Genomic DNA, 13,881 nt, shown 5'->3' on the forward strand with positions numbered 1-13,881 from the left:
AGTCTGGCCATTCTCTAATTGCTTTGCTCCGGCTCTTCTGCCGGGTCGGGCAGGGTGGCTGGGCGAAGGGGGACAGCCACTCGCTGGTGGGAGCTGGAAGGAGGCAGCGTGTACGTGTGGGTAACAGCTCCTGCTTGCCTCCAGCCGCTTCTTACAGGCACAGTGTGGGCCTTGTGCTCCCTCCTGCTCTGCTCGCTGCCAGCACGCAGGTATACCTGCTTGGCTGGAAGGTGCTGGCTCTTGCCGGTTGCTCAAAATATTTCCCCCTTCCACTTGACTGCACAAAGGCAGGCTGTCAACATGCACGGAGCTCCTGGTGCACCCTGCAAAACCTCAGGTCTTTCGCACATATGTGCTTATTTTTGGCACATCCAACACTAGTGCCATACACGGTATGGAGAGGGTGAAGAAAATTGCAGGGATGGTAGTTAACAGGAGAACAGAAAGCCAAAGCACAGACTGCAGGAATGGCTCCAGAGGCTGGATGTCAGGCTGACCAGGCACCTTTGGGGAGAGGTTCCTGTCTGCCAGACCTGGTCACCCCTCCCTGCTTGTTTTGCTTCCTAGTTTCCGTGTGCCTTTTGTCAAACCTGAAATTGCAAAAGGACCCCCATGGATAAAGAGGGAAACACGAGTTTCCATCCTCTGAGTCCTATGGACAAACACTGAGTGTCAGGTAAGGCACTGCTGACTCAGCCTCTCTGGTCGTGCTCATTCTGCATCAGAACAGGCCGAGAGATTTTGTTTTCATAGCTTTTTAACCTTTTCCTTCCCAAAACAGTGTTTGTATTTATTTTGGCACTTTGAGTGTTTTGAGGAGAGGATTGATTTGGATTCGTTAAAGCGTTTTTCTCCCTTAATCCCATTAAGTCAGTCTCTAATTCTTTCCAGGGCTCCCTTCTGCAGAGCTATTTCCTCTTGGATTCATTTACTTTCTGTGGATTGGGGGAATTAATGAGGCGAATTCCGCTCTCATTTTCATCACTGTAAGCGCAAAACAACTTCAGTGGTTTCCTGGAACAGACCCAGATTTTACTGGTGTAAATGAGGTCAGGATTTGGCTTGCGGTGCTTAATTCTGCTAAGAGACAAAGAGAAAACAAGAAGTCTACACAGGTTGGGAAAGTCCAGTTGGAAGTGGGTGAAGCCCGCAATTTCATTGACAGACTTGTTTTCTGCACTTTCCCATTGAGAGGATTTGCTGAGCACCACAGATATTCACACACAGCCCAGCACGCTGGTACGACAGCGCAGGGAAATGCGTCCTGGGAGAGAAACACACAAATGACTAAGGGTGGGCACAAAAGTTTAGTGCATACAAGCAGGGATAAAACTGAGAAAGACAAAGAAAGGAGGCATAGCTAGCTCAGGACAGAAAGGTGAGCAGCAGAGTATTCCGGCTCTAAAGTGGTGGTCAGAGGAGGGCTAAGGAAAGCATCAGTCTGCCACCTCTGCCAAGGAGCCCTGAGAAGGGGCTGCCCAGGTGGGGACCCCTCGTGGGGCACAGGGCTCCTCGCAGAGCGGCTCCCTGCCTGGCTGCAGAAAGGTGAAATGAGGAACAAGGCAGTTATTATGGCCACTCAGCTTGATTTCGGTTCCTGGAAATGCACTGGAACAAATAATTAAACAAACTAATCATCAGCACCTAGGAAACAACAAAGAGAAGAGGAGCAGCCAGCTCTGATTTGCCAGAAGCAAATCATGTCAAATTGACCTAATTTCATCCTGCAGCAGGGCTTGTGGATAGAGGCGAAGCAGGAGGTCTTAACGTGTTCACTTTGGTAAGGCCTTTGGTACCGTCTCACCTCACATTACCAGAAGCAAGCTAAGGAAACATGACCTAGAGAGAGCGCCTGAGGGCAGGAGGGCAAAGATGGTTGGAAAATTGTACTCAGAAAGTAAGTGTCATCGTCCAAATATAAGGAGGGATTGGGTAGGGTTCAACAGGGGTCCAGCCTGCTCCAGTTTCATTCACAGCTTTTATCAACCACTGGGTGATGGAATAACAAGCAGGCTTATTAGCTATGCAGATGACAGCAAGCTGAGATGAGCTGCAAGGATGTGAGAGAACAGGATTAGAATTAAAAATCATCCTGACATGCTAAATAAAAGGTCTGAAAAATAGGATGTAATTCAATAAGGAGGAAAGCAAAAGGGACAAAACAAGAGACAACCCGTTCGACAGATGTGGAGCAGTACAGCAACTCAGTAACCCAAAATGAACAAAAAAAGGGCCATTTTGTCACACACAAAGCCAGCACCATACCAGGGCATACCAAGAAGAGCTGTGTCTGTAAAACACAAGGTTGATCCTTCTGCTTTACCCAGTGCTGTGCGATCTTTATCCACCTCAGGAGAATGTGGAAGAAAGCAGGATCAAAGGTCTGGAGACCTGGACTTCTGATGAAAGCTTTGCTGTACAGGGGTTGTTTACTCCAGTGAGGAGATTAGGGGAGACACAACAATTTTCAAGTATATCTCCATATATTTTCAAGCATATCTCCAGAGAAGGAAGGAATAAGCTGTTCTCCCAATATATCTGTTGTGATGGAGGCAAGAAACAATAGGCCTGAAGTGCAGCAAGAAAGATTAAGGTTAGACACTTGGAAGATGGGAAGACTAAAGAGCACGAACGCTGAATGCCCAGGAAGGGTGTGAGACCTCTATCCTTGGTGGTATTTAAGAGCAGGCTGGAAATGTCAGGAATATTTCTGAAATCAACCTCTTGAGGTCCTTTCTAGCTGTGTTTTTCTCTGATTCTGTGATGAATGATGTTAAATGAATATAAATTACCCCACACAGGGACACTGACGTTCAGGCTCAGTGATGAATAGTGATCAACGACAAACTGTCACATTGCGGGGAGGCATCCAGTGGGTTTATTACTAGAAACTGGTGTTAGCTCAAGTTTTATTTACCATCTTCATTAATGATCTAGAAAAAGCATTAGACAGCATGTTTATTAAAACTGCAGTTGATACTACATTGGGGAGGATGCAATCACAGGCAAGGATTGGGATATAACACAAAAGTACAAAAAAAAAAGAAAAAAAGAAAAAAAAAAGATGTGGGACATGGGGAGAAAATGCCCTAGATTGAAGGACACACAGACTAATATGTCCAGGGAGGAAATATTCCAAAATTAAGACACCCTGTGGGAGGAGGAGACCCAAATGCAGTGAAAGACTTTGCAGGGTTAGCACAGAGGAAATTGGACGTGAGTTTGCAATTTGTCACGTCAACAGCAAAAATCTCAGGACAATTTTGGGCTGCATGACATATCCTAGGGCAGAGAGATAAGCAACTGTCTCATCACTCTTGTGCAATCTTCCCTTTTGGATACCCCCTGGCCAGAGTGACTGGCGGACCAGATCCAGGAGGAGCAGGGGAACCAGCAAGAATAATGGGAGGCTGAGCAGACTGGCTTAAGGGGAAAAAAATATATAGGTAGACAGTGTCAAGGTAACACCAGGTCCATGCTTCTGAAGTGTAGATAAGCATGTCAGAAAAGGTGCCCTTTTTTCCAGGCATATTTATGACAGGAAAATCAGGCACTGTATTGGTGTAAAACATTTTATATTAGCATCGCTTGTTTCAGTTGGTTAAAAGCCAGTTTCAGGCTAATATACCTGTTTATCCATCAGCGTTAGCAGTGACAGACAATGGGAAAATATTATAGTCCAAATCATCCCAAAGATGTTAAGATAAATGAATGTTCTTTAGTGTGAGACAATGTATAACTAAAACTAGGGATGTAAAACAAAAAAAGGTAGAAATGCAGCAAAAATTCAGGGCAGGATTCCTGAGCACTTTTTATAGCAAGTCACCCGGCAGCTTCCCAAGAAGGCAGCAGGCACCTCACAGCTAAAATTGGCACAGAGAGAAGAGGAGGAAACAAACCGTGGAAAATAGCCCCGCAGCAGGGCAAGGAGCAGCCCACCACAGCCTCCTGGGCTTGTGCATCTCTGGGTGGGCACCGGGATGGAGCTGCATGAAAGACGAGGTATCACCCCCAGCGCTGCCTCAGCATTTGCAACCTCACGGATGAGAGCCTGGGGGAAGGCTTTTTCTGCCACATTGCTGGAAAAAAAATAAAAAATAGTGTGTTTGCTTTGTGTGACTGCTCCAAAACCAATCCTACCTGACCCCGAGCCCTCCCTGGGGCTGTCCCCGAGCGGGACGTAGCAGCAAGCGCAGCGCCCAGGGCCAGGGGGACACGCGCCGATGGCAGAGCTGTGTAGGCAAATGGGCACAGTGAGCTGGGTCAGTCCGAGGGGGACAAGTCACTAGAAGAAGAGATGCTATATTCGGGTTTCTGAAGGGGTGTTACTCACAAAAGAAGGAACAGATAAAAAGCTGGGCTTGGCAGACTCCTTTAGAGATGAGATAAAGGTGAGGTTTTTTTCTTTTTTTTCTAACTTGGGATTTTGAGCCCTTTCGCTCTTTGTCCAGCTGGCTTTGGAAGCTGAGGTGTAGGAGTGCGATCGTGTTTGTCCCAGCTGATGCTGGAGCATGCAGGCTTTGAACAATGAGGCTTTGTTCTTCTGCCAAATGCAGCAATGCCTGCGCTGCTGCTCGGAAAGAAAGGAACAAACACATTAGGAAGTCACCGAAAATGAAATGATGGCTCACTTCAAGGAGCACAGCAGCATACCTCGGAGGTGAATAAGCTTTGCATGGCATTGGAGAGCACGGAGGAGAGCTATTCAGAAGGGCACCCCTTAGCTCCCCCCACACCAGCAGTATCATGGAGGAGGTGACCTCCAGATAATTCCCTGGCATCAGCGGGTCCCTCAAACACTTTGTAGCTCCCAGGGCTTTCCCAGGAGGAGTTGGTGGGGCGCCACCTGAGGATGCTCCCTGCTTTTGAGGAGCAGCAATTGCCAAGCAGTAAGGTAGCTCTTTCCAGCAGAAGACTTGAATCAAGGCTTAGCAGCGAGGCAGACAGGCACACGCTGCCAGCTGCAGGAAGGCGCGAGCCTGTGGCTTGATGAGGGGAAGGGGCTCAGCTCCTTGCTCGCAGCCCGTCAGTGACAGGGAGGGAGCAGGGAGGAAATTAATCCAGGAAGAAACTCAAGGGGAAAATAGGCAAGCGGAATAAGCACAGCAGGCTGGAAGAGTAAATTTACTGAACCTACGTCCTTGATTTTAATGGGGTCTCTAATAGCAGGGTTCGCCCAGCAGAATTTGTTATCTCCTGGAAAACGTGGGACTCTCACAGAGACGTTCCCCTTACTTGCTTGGCAATGGGAACCAAGGGACCATCGGTACGAACACAACAAATAAAAAGCTGAGCAGATGTTACCTTAAACTCTTCCTCAGCTCACGAGGGAGGATTAAGTGATATGAAACCACAGGAGTGGCCCAGGTGGGAAAGATTACTTTGCTGGTGTATGAGCTCTTATTGGAGTTAGGGGAGAGGGATGGTGGTTGTGTTTGATATGCTGGGACCAATTATACTGAAAAACATGGAATACAGTGAGGTGGAAGATTAGGGGTGGGTGGGAAAGTAGATTAACCCTACACAGATGTGCTCGAGCTGAGCAAAGAAGAGAGAAGCAGTCTGATGGAAAGCAAGAAGACCCACAAGGTGACAAACACAGGGTTAGCACAAGATTCACGTGAGCTCGTCCGAACGCGTCTCAGGTCAGCAGCCGCCGTGTGCCAGTGCTCGGGGTGTGGGAACAGCAGGAACAAAGGGTGGGCTCCTCAGCTCTCCAGTTCTCCTTCCTCATTTTGCAGAATTGCCACACGCTGAAATAGCAAATGATGTATGAAATGAAAAATCGCTCCCCAACCAATGCATATAGATGATGCAGAGAGTATTTGGCCATTACTTCCTCGCAGTAATATTTATCTACATTAACGCTCCGTTCAGAGGTAGCTGGAAATACCCAGAATGTGAGTGGCAAGGGGATAAGAAGAGAGGTCGGGGAGAAAGGCAGAGCGGCAAGGCAGGCACTTAAGGCAGCAGGCACAAAGCCCTTCCCGTATAAATCACCAGCTCGGTTCTGGCCCAGGTTATTAGCAGCTGTGAGGCAATGTTCTGGCACCCAGAGAGAAAGGCTTGCTTGCAAAGAGCAAACCCATTTGACACAGACTTCTGAGCACTCACTGCCGTTTGGGGGCTGCCTGGGGGTCCTGTGCGGAGGAAGCCGGTGGCCCCAGCCCAGCACCCGCTGGGGAGGTATTTCCATGGGATCCACCCCACCACCAGCGGGCATGGGGCAGGGGGCACTTCCCCAGGACAGCTTGCGCCAAGGGGAAACGTCCCTGCGATGGCTTCAGCCCCTCCTGGAGAAGCCTTCTAGAGTTTAATAGAGAACGATATCCTCTCCTGCAGGGTTTTTACGTCACTCCATCCAATTTTATAGGAAGTTATTGCTAGCCCAAAAATCCTACAAAAAAAAAATCTCATTTTTATTAAAGGCTGTAGGCTTTCTAGTCATAGCTTTGGAGCACTTTTGAGCTGTCTGGGAGGCTTCCCTCAGGATGGGGCTGCAAGACTGTCCCTTTCCAGAGCACAACACCACTCCACACCCCGGTTTAAACCCAGGCCCTCTCCGCTCCTGGGCAGGGCTGGTGCTCGCTGCTGCAGGCTCCTTCCCGGCCCGACACGGCAGGCTGCACAGAGCTCTGCCTGGCACAGGAGGGGCTGTCTGCTAGGGCAGAGCAACCGTTTGGAGAGTGGGATCTGGAGATAAGCATAAAAATGAATCCTTTGCTTTCTTTTTTCTTTATAAAGAAAGGGTGACTGCCTCCTGTTAGAGGCCATGAACCTGACGGAGCAGGCACAGCAGCACGAGGTGGGTTGTGCAATACCTGTGCACGCTCGCCATGTGCCTGTGCCACCTAGCACCATGCTCTCACCTGGCAACAAGGACAGAGAGCTAGAGATTATAAAGGCACAGCAACAGAGAGCAAATACCACGTTCGTTTCCAGTTTGTGAGCGGTTCCACGTGAGCTCCCGCATGAAGGGTTGGGTAAACTCAAGCCTCCTGTGAGTAGCATGCCCAAAGTTTGCAATCTCTGCACATAGGACTGAGTTTCATAAGGTGCTGGCCAAGCCCAGCATCACTGATTAGCAGAGAGCGTTTAGAAGTGCTGACTCACGGATGTCTGCATCCAGGGCTGCGTACAGAGAGGTCGTCCTGAACCTGGGGGAGAGCAGGGGGACCCACCTGAACACCTCTTACGAGCCCTTCTAGCCTTGCACAAAGTGCCAGCTTGCAAGATGGACCCAACAGCCAAAGTCAGTAGAAGAGGCAAACAAAGTACAGTCAGTCAAGGACATGATTGGGCCCAGCGCTAGCAAAAAGGGCTACGTGGGAGCTCAGAGCCACTTATAAAGGAAGATAACAAAATACCTTACACTCAAGCAGCTAGAAACCAAGGGATCGTACAGTCCTACAAGATGTGCTCAGTGTGTTCCTTTTGTCTCCTCTTACACACATTTTTACCTCCCCATCACTAGAACAAAGCAACTGGAAATTGCTGATAACTACCTTTGTCCTCCTAAGACTTCTTTGGCACTCTTATCTCTTTGGCTTTGTAGGAGACTGTGGGTCAGACCTGACCTTCAGATACCAGGGAGTCAAGAGGAACTGCAAATATTCATCCAAGGACAGCTTTTGGCTCTCTGCCTGTCTGAAGCACTTTGTGTTGTCTGTGAGTGATAACGCACTTACAAGACACCATCATACATTTCAGGATAACACTAAAGATGTGATCCACAGAAAATTAGCTATCAAAAATATTGACTGGAAGGTCTGGAAAATTCATCTACTTTCTGACCAGGGCTTTCAGACAAGGAGGAGTTCCAAAATGGCTGGTGCCAAAGCCCACACAAACTCCACCTGGTGCTGGACAGGATGGGGGAAGTATTAACTAGAAGTAGCTGATAGGACCCACCAGCCAAAGCACAAAGCCTGGGATAATGCTGCTGAACTTGCGGTTATCCCTCCCGTGCTAACCTGGGAGACAGCACTGACCTTCTGGTTACCTCCCATTGATCCCACAGCCTTTTAGGAATTCCTTCGACTGATAATTTGTTACGTGCTACTGCTGGACAGGAACATCTGGCATTTGCTACAGGAATTCAACTAAAATGGAACCTAAAGTCAGGATTCTGCATCTGTGTCTGTGCTTTCCAGGTCATGCCCTTGGGCGGTGCAATTGTGTAGCATCACATCCAAAACTCACTTGCACACACACCCCATTAATTCTGCAGGAGTGCCACGGACAAGCGTGCCTGTCCGCAAGAGGCAACAGAAACCTCTAGGAGCAAATCTGAACTTTTCACAAAGCCAGTGCTGAGGACAATTCACATGTATTCAGCTAAAATCACTCGTCGGGAATCCCTGACTGTACATGGATGGGGCTTGCGAGCCCGGTCCTAGCGCTGTGCCTTGCCCTGCCACTGTTCTGCCGCTCCTGCAGCAGGGTCCTGTGGCACGGCTTGTGGCTTTCTGCCCTGGCAAGGTGGCACGGCAGAAACGTGTTTTAGCTGCTTCGAGACTCTTAATCAAACCTTTTTTTGGAACAAATATCCCTGTGCAATGTGTAACTCTTTCTCCACTAAGCTGATGAAAACTGCTGAGACTACTTAGACTGCATGTCCGCACCTTTGCCCTGGAAAATCCTCAAATGCTCTTCACTGAGAATGCCTTTGTTTAAACCCAAGGAGAAAATAATTTTCAGAGATTCCACAAGTACTAGAATTTATGAGGTATCTTCCACACCCAAAGTATGACTTCAAAATTTTACTGGAGCTCAGTGAATGGGGAGCTTGTTAAGGAAAGCTGGATAATAAAATGTTAGCACTCGATTCGGTCTTCACCCTTACAAAGGCTTCTAAAATATTCTTAGCTCCAGATTTTCCTTTCAGGATAACAGGAGATGATTTGGACATGCTTCAGGTTGGACAGGGAGAGCAGTGCATATGGCCAAGTCTTTTCCTCCTGGAGGACGCCCTGCTGTCCTCCAGCCCCAAGCGTGGGAGCTGTGGTCGGGGACACTGGGTTTAAATGATGAAGAGGACATCACGGCGTTTGTGCTGCACAGTTGCTTTTATTTTGCACTTTGGTCAGCTTGGGCTGAGGAGAGAGGAGTGAGAGTGATTAAGACGCACACACTGCCATCACCCTTAGCCTCCCACTTAAACTGTTCTGGTGCAATGCTCTTAAAAAAGCACCAGGACTACCTGTGGGAGCGGCAGTCCTGCTCTAACCACCAGACTTGTCTCTGTGCTACCTTCTGCTACGCACATGCATAAAAACCTGAATTAAAACTCTTGCCCTTGGGCACTGCAGCTCCAGCCCCTGGCTCCCCTTCCCATGCAGCTCTTGCTGGGCACTGCCTGCTTGTCCTTCACGTCAAGTATATCCTACAGCGTGCCCCGAGTGGAGGGATTCATGCCTGCATGGCATGAATCCCCAGGCAGCTGCAGAGGGCTGGAGTCATCTTTTAGGCTTTTTAGTGTGCACCATGAGGCCAGGCTGCACACCGGCCACACAGCGTCCACCAGCTCTGCCAGCCCTCGTGTGAGCAAGGGGCAGCAGGCTGCAGCCCAGGCAGGGTGGGCTCCAGCCTCGAAGCCTGCGGACCTGTGCCTTCGGACTCCTCGACTCCGAGAGATCGCTGAACAACACAGCCCCCTCTTTGTTTTGGCCGTCTAAATCCCTATAAACAGAGCGCTTGTTCTTTCTTCTTTAAGGTCCTTTGTGGTTTCATGAAAACGCCGGATGCTGCAGAATGCTGAGGCATGAAAGGTTCCTCTCTTTATCCTGTCCTCCCCATCCAGCAACCACACTAAAAAGAAACCACCGAGTAAAGTGCTTGCAAATACCTGGCCCGACAGTCCCGCTGATGGAAAGCTCTCCAGTTATTCACAGACTGAGCCCCGGCAGCAGCTGTGCAAGTTCCCCCAGCTTCGCCCTTGCCAGTGCTCACGGGGGCTGACCCAAAGGGACCACCTCGCTGTCAGCTTCCCCCCCTCATGCCAGCCCTTGGCAGCGTGGGGAGCTCTGCCTGACAAGCCTCCCACCACAGGGGCTCTGCGGGAGGGGGACGCAGCGGCGAAGCTGTGGGGGCGAGGGCTGGAGCACGGCGTGCAGCACCCCATGTCGGGCAGGAGGCAAGTCATCGCCTTCTGGAAAACATCGCCAAGCCAACGCTGCAAGCAGCTCTGTGGGCAAGGGTAAAGCCTTTTCATCGCTGAAACCTTAGGTTCCTGTTTACCAAACATTTGTTCACCCTTTATACGTTTGAGTGAATGAGGAAATGAACCGCAAGGCTGGGCACAAATGCCTAAACCCTGCTTAAGCATGTAAATCGCCCTCATGCAACTTTCCGAGCTTACTTCAGGGTGGAAAAACAAATCCCTGCTCAGATTTGTTGCTTCCCAGGAGCTCCTGCCCCTTCCCGGTTCTCCATGAGCCACCATAAGCACAGCCCAGGCCTCAACGGCGGCACGGTGCGGCAGCCCCATTGCTGCTCCCAGGGACATGGAGGCACGTCTCTGGCAGAGCTGTGCTCTCCCTTTCCTCGGTGTTCCCACTGTCAGACAGCCCCTACATGCGACTCCCACCCCACTGGAGCACCTAAGGGAGAAAGAAGACCTAAATTGCTCAGGGAGGTTGTGGAGTCTCCTTCTCTGGAGATATTCAAGGCCCGTCTGGAGGCCTACCTGGGCAGCCTGCTCTAAGGAGCCTGCTTTGGCAGGGGGGTTGGACCTGCTGATCTCTTGAGGTCCCTTCCAACCCCTACAATCCTGTGACTCTGTGATTCTGTACATTCTCCTCTCCACTCTCCAGTTCTCCAGCCCCGCATGGCTGCAGAAGTAAGAGGTATAGGAGACAGCCTTCAAACGTCTGATCCCACGCAGCACCCACTTTCCCTTCCCACCTGCCTCTCTCCTGGGGGGCTGGAACAGATTCCTGTTGCTCTCAGGGATGCTTCTCCCCCTTCTACACACATGATGTTTTCTTCCCTCTGTTTGCTGTGAGCAACTCAGCCTTCTGTTATAATATACTTTGGGATGGGTGATCTGACGTGCTATTAAAATTCAGGATGCCTCTTGATAGTCCTTGAACCCATCAGTGGACAAGTAATGATTTTGGAAGTTGGATTCATTATTTATTTTCTGCTTTCTCACTTCACATATCACATTTTCGTTGTACTTGGGAGACACTGAGCACTGAAGTCCTTTGGGCTTTGTAGCATACCTCTAAGCACAGGAGTTTAAATTGTGCTGGAGATTGACAGACACCCGACATGGTGTCTGCAAATTTCATAGACATGGAAACCAATTTTCATTGGTTTCAGTGGGAATAAAAAGCCAGAATGTCTTCAGGTGTTTGAAGCGTACCTCCAGGTTGAGGTAGGCCTGGTACAAGCGGGATGAAATGTGCCCTGAAAACGAGTTATAATCTGAGTTTCAGGGTAAGGTGCAACGTACGACTGAGCAGACAAGAGGCAGAAAGTGGCAGAACAGAACAATGAAACAAAACCTCACTGCACACTAGGCTATGCTTTCAGTTCACTGCCTGCCTGCTTTATCACGCTGCGAGATTCAGAGATGTGTCTTGAAGATATTAATGCACCTTTCTTAGCTTTGGCTTTCTACTGCTTGTGCCTGCCAGAGTCGTTTGTATCAAGAAAGTGTCACTAGATTGAGCCATCTCCTAAATTTTTTACCAGCCAGGAATTTATATACCACCAGAAGGCCATTTCCAACATCTCTGCCTATTCTAAACAGCTTCCCTGACACAAACGAAAACCGTAGGAACAAATGCAGAGGCAGGTACGTACACTGCAAACACTAGGCACCTGCGTGTGACACAAATTAGCTGCCCCCACTACACACACATCAAAACACACCTTGCCTCTTGCCGGCCTTGGAGCAGGACTGTTGTATTACAAGTGTGTGCTGTGTCCGACCGGTCACGAGAGAGCCAGAGTGCTTCACAGTCAGAGCTAGGAAATAACAATGCTGCTTTTTAATGCGAGCATATGCAAATGTGGTAACTACCCACAGAGAAACACAGTACTTGCTCCATGCCTTCCCAGCTCTGGGGAGAGCAAAGTAGTAGTAGTGATCGGTGAACAGACGTGACAACCCACTCATCGCTCATGATGTCTGGCTTTTTGGGAACAATCCTTCCCCCCACAAAGCAGCTGGCATGGCTCGGCTCACACTTGCTTGGCTTGGAGTACGAGCAAGGCCCAGCATTAGCAGCCCAAAGAGTACTCCCCAGACATTATCACAGGTGTGCCCTAATGTTAAAAATTATCAGGGTTGTCCACATCCACTTCCACGACCTCCAACTCACTGCAAGCCTGCCGCTGCAGTGCTCCCCAGCCCTGGATGAAGGTGAACAGGCACTTGGTGGAAGGGAGTGCTACAGCAGAGGCTCTGTCACAGTAATTTCCCTAGACCTACCCACAAATATCCATTAGAAAAAATAAATAAAAAAAACCTGCAAGGCTGACACTGCTAGCATGCATCTCAGCTCACACTGAATATTCATCCCCCAGCTTGTGCTGAAGGCCTCTGAAGCCATAAGCATTCACCAGCACAGTCACTGCCTCCTCGTGTTATTTTAGAAGGGGTTGCCCTGTAGAAGAAGAAGTAACTTTAGGAGGTGTGTAACTAACAGGTCACTTGGCTAAGTAGACCAAACTCGCTGTCCTATAGTGTCTCTTGCATTTTCATTAAATCTAGAATCATTTAATATTATATAACATTAATAAAATGGCTTCAGAAACTTCTAGGCTGAGTAAGGCTGTTGAATTACGAATACAGGACAACCTGACACTGTCTTTGTAAAAAAAAAAAAAAAAATTGGAGCACCCAAGGGCTCAGTCTGGCTTCACAGAGACACAGCGTTTCTCCGAACTGGCTGTGAGCTGAATAAGCATTCTGGGTATTAATATTCAAAGCAGGGCATCACATATGGCTTATGAAACACCTCTTCATGTGAATTAAAGACCTATTCTCAAGGCAGCAAGCTTCCACTACAACTGGAGCCACCAGGCGCCAACTTCATTATCATAGCACACTTACTGGAGGAAAAAATTGGAAGGCTTCCCTTTCTATTAGCCTCCCTCACTAACCATTAAGATTCAGCCTCATACCTGACTTCAGTAACGACGAGTCCCAAAAGAATGAATCTAGACTTCAGAGCAGCACAGCCTGCCTGAGTGACCTCTGGCTCAAGGTGAGAAACCCACATGGGATTAGCCCAGGCTGCAACCAGCTAAAAACATAAAGGACTGTGCTTAGAGAGCTGCAGAGGTGTTTCCCTTGTCCAGCGAGGACAGCGGTGGCTTTCTGAGAGGCATGCTAGCTGACCTGGTTTGTACCCCGTGCTCCTGTTTACCCACACAGACTGCTGCACGGTTCCCAGGCACGTCCAACTGACCAGGACAAGGTGCTGCCATCCTGCTGGCATTCCCAGCACTCAGGCAGGATTGTACACGTTATGGACCTAATTGCACTTAGAGAAGGAACTCAGTGAAGGGCAATGAAACCTTCTGTGGACTTTTCTATACATCTTACTTAAATGAAAGTCAGAGTTTTGCTTCTGGTCTAACACATTTATAAGTGCATGTGCACAACTCACGCACAAAAGCTTGATTTTGGAACAGTTCTCTGTCGCAGTAAAGCATCATCTAACACTGTACAGCAATGTCATCCATCCATGTCCTGCCTCTGGAAAGTGAATTCTTCTTGTCACTGTGGTATCACTCGATATGCAAGAAGTGATGCAGGGCACCTCTTGCATTTCCTTGCCCAGCATGTAACTCCTCCGCTCACCAGCTCTGACTGCGCTCCAAAGGGAAAGCAAAGGTTTTGGTCTGTGCCAGTGTATCCACCCC

General features: G+C 49.1%; 1 long non-coding RNA gene across 1 annotated transcript; it reads left to right on the plus strand.

The window, feature by feature from the left end:
- Positions 1 to 266: 266 nt before the first annotated feature.
- Positions 267 to 11,111, plus strand: LOC310897002. Its single transcript, XR_014581972.1, has 2 exons — positions 267 to 676; positions 9,716 to 11,111. It is a non-coding gene; the product is annotated as an uncharacterized lncRNA (long non-coding RNA).
- The last annotated feature ends 2,770 nt before the right edge of the window (positions 11,112 to 13,881 follow it).

The sequence above is a fragment of the Anser anser genome, assembly GCF_964211835.1.
Source record: "Anser anser genome assembly, chromosome: 3".
In the NCBI taxonomy this organism is placed as follows: Eukaryota; Metazoa; Chordata; class Aves; order Anseriformes; family Anatidae; genus Anser; species Anser anser.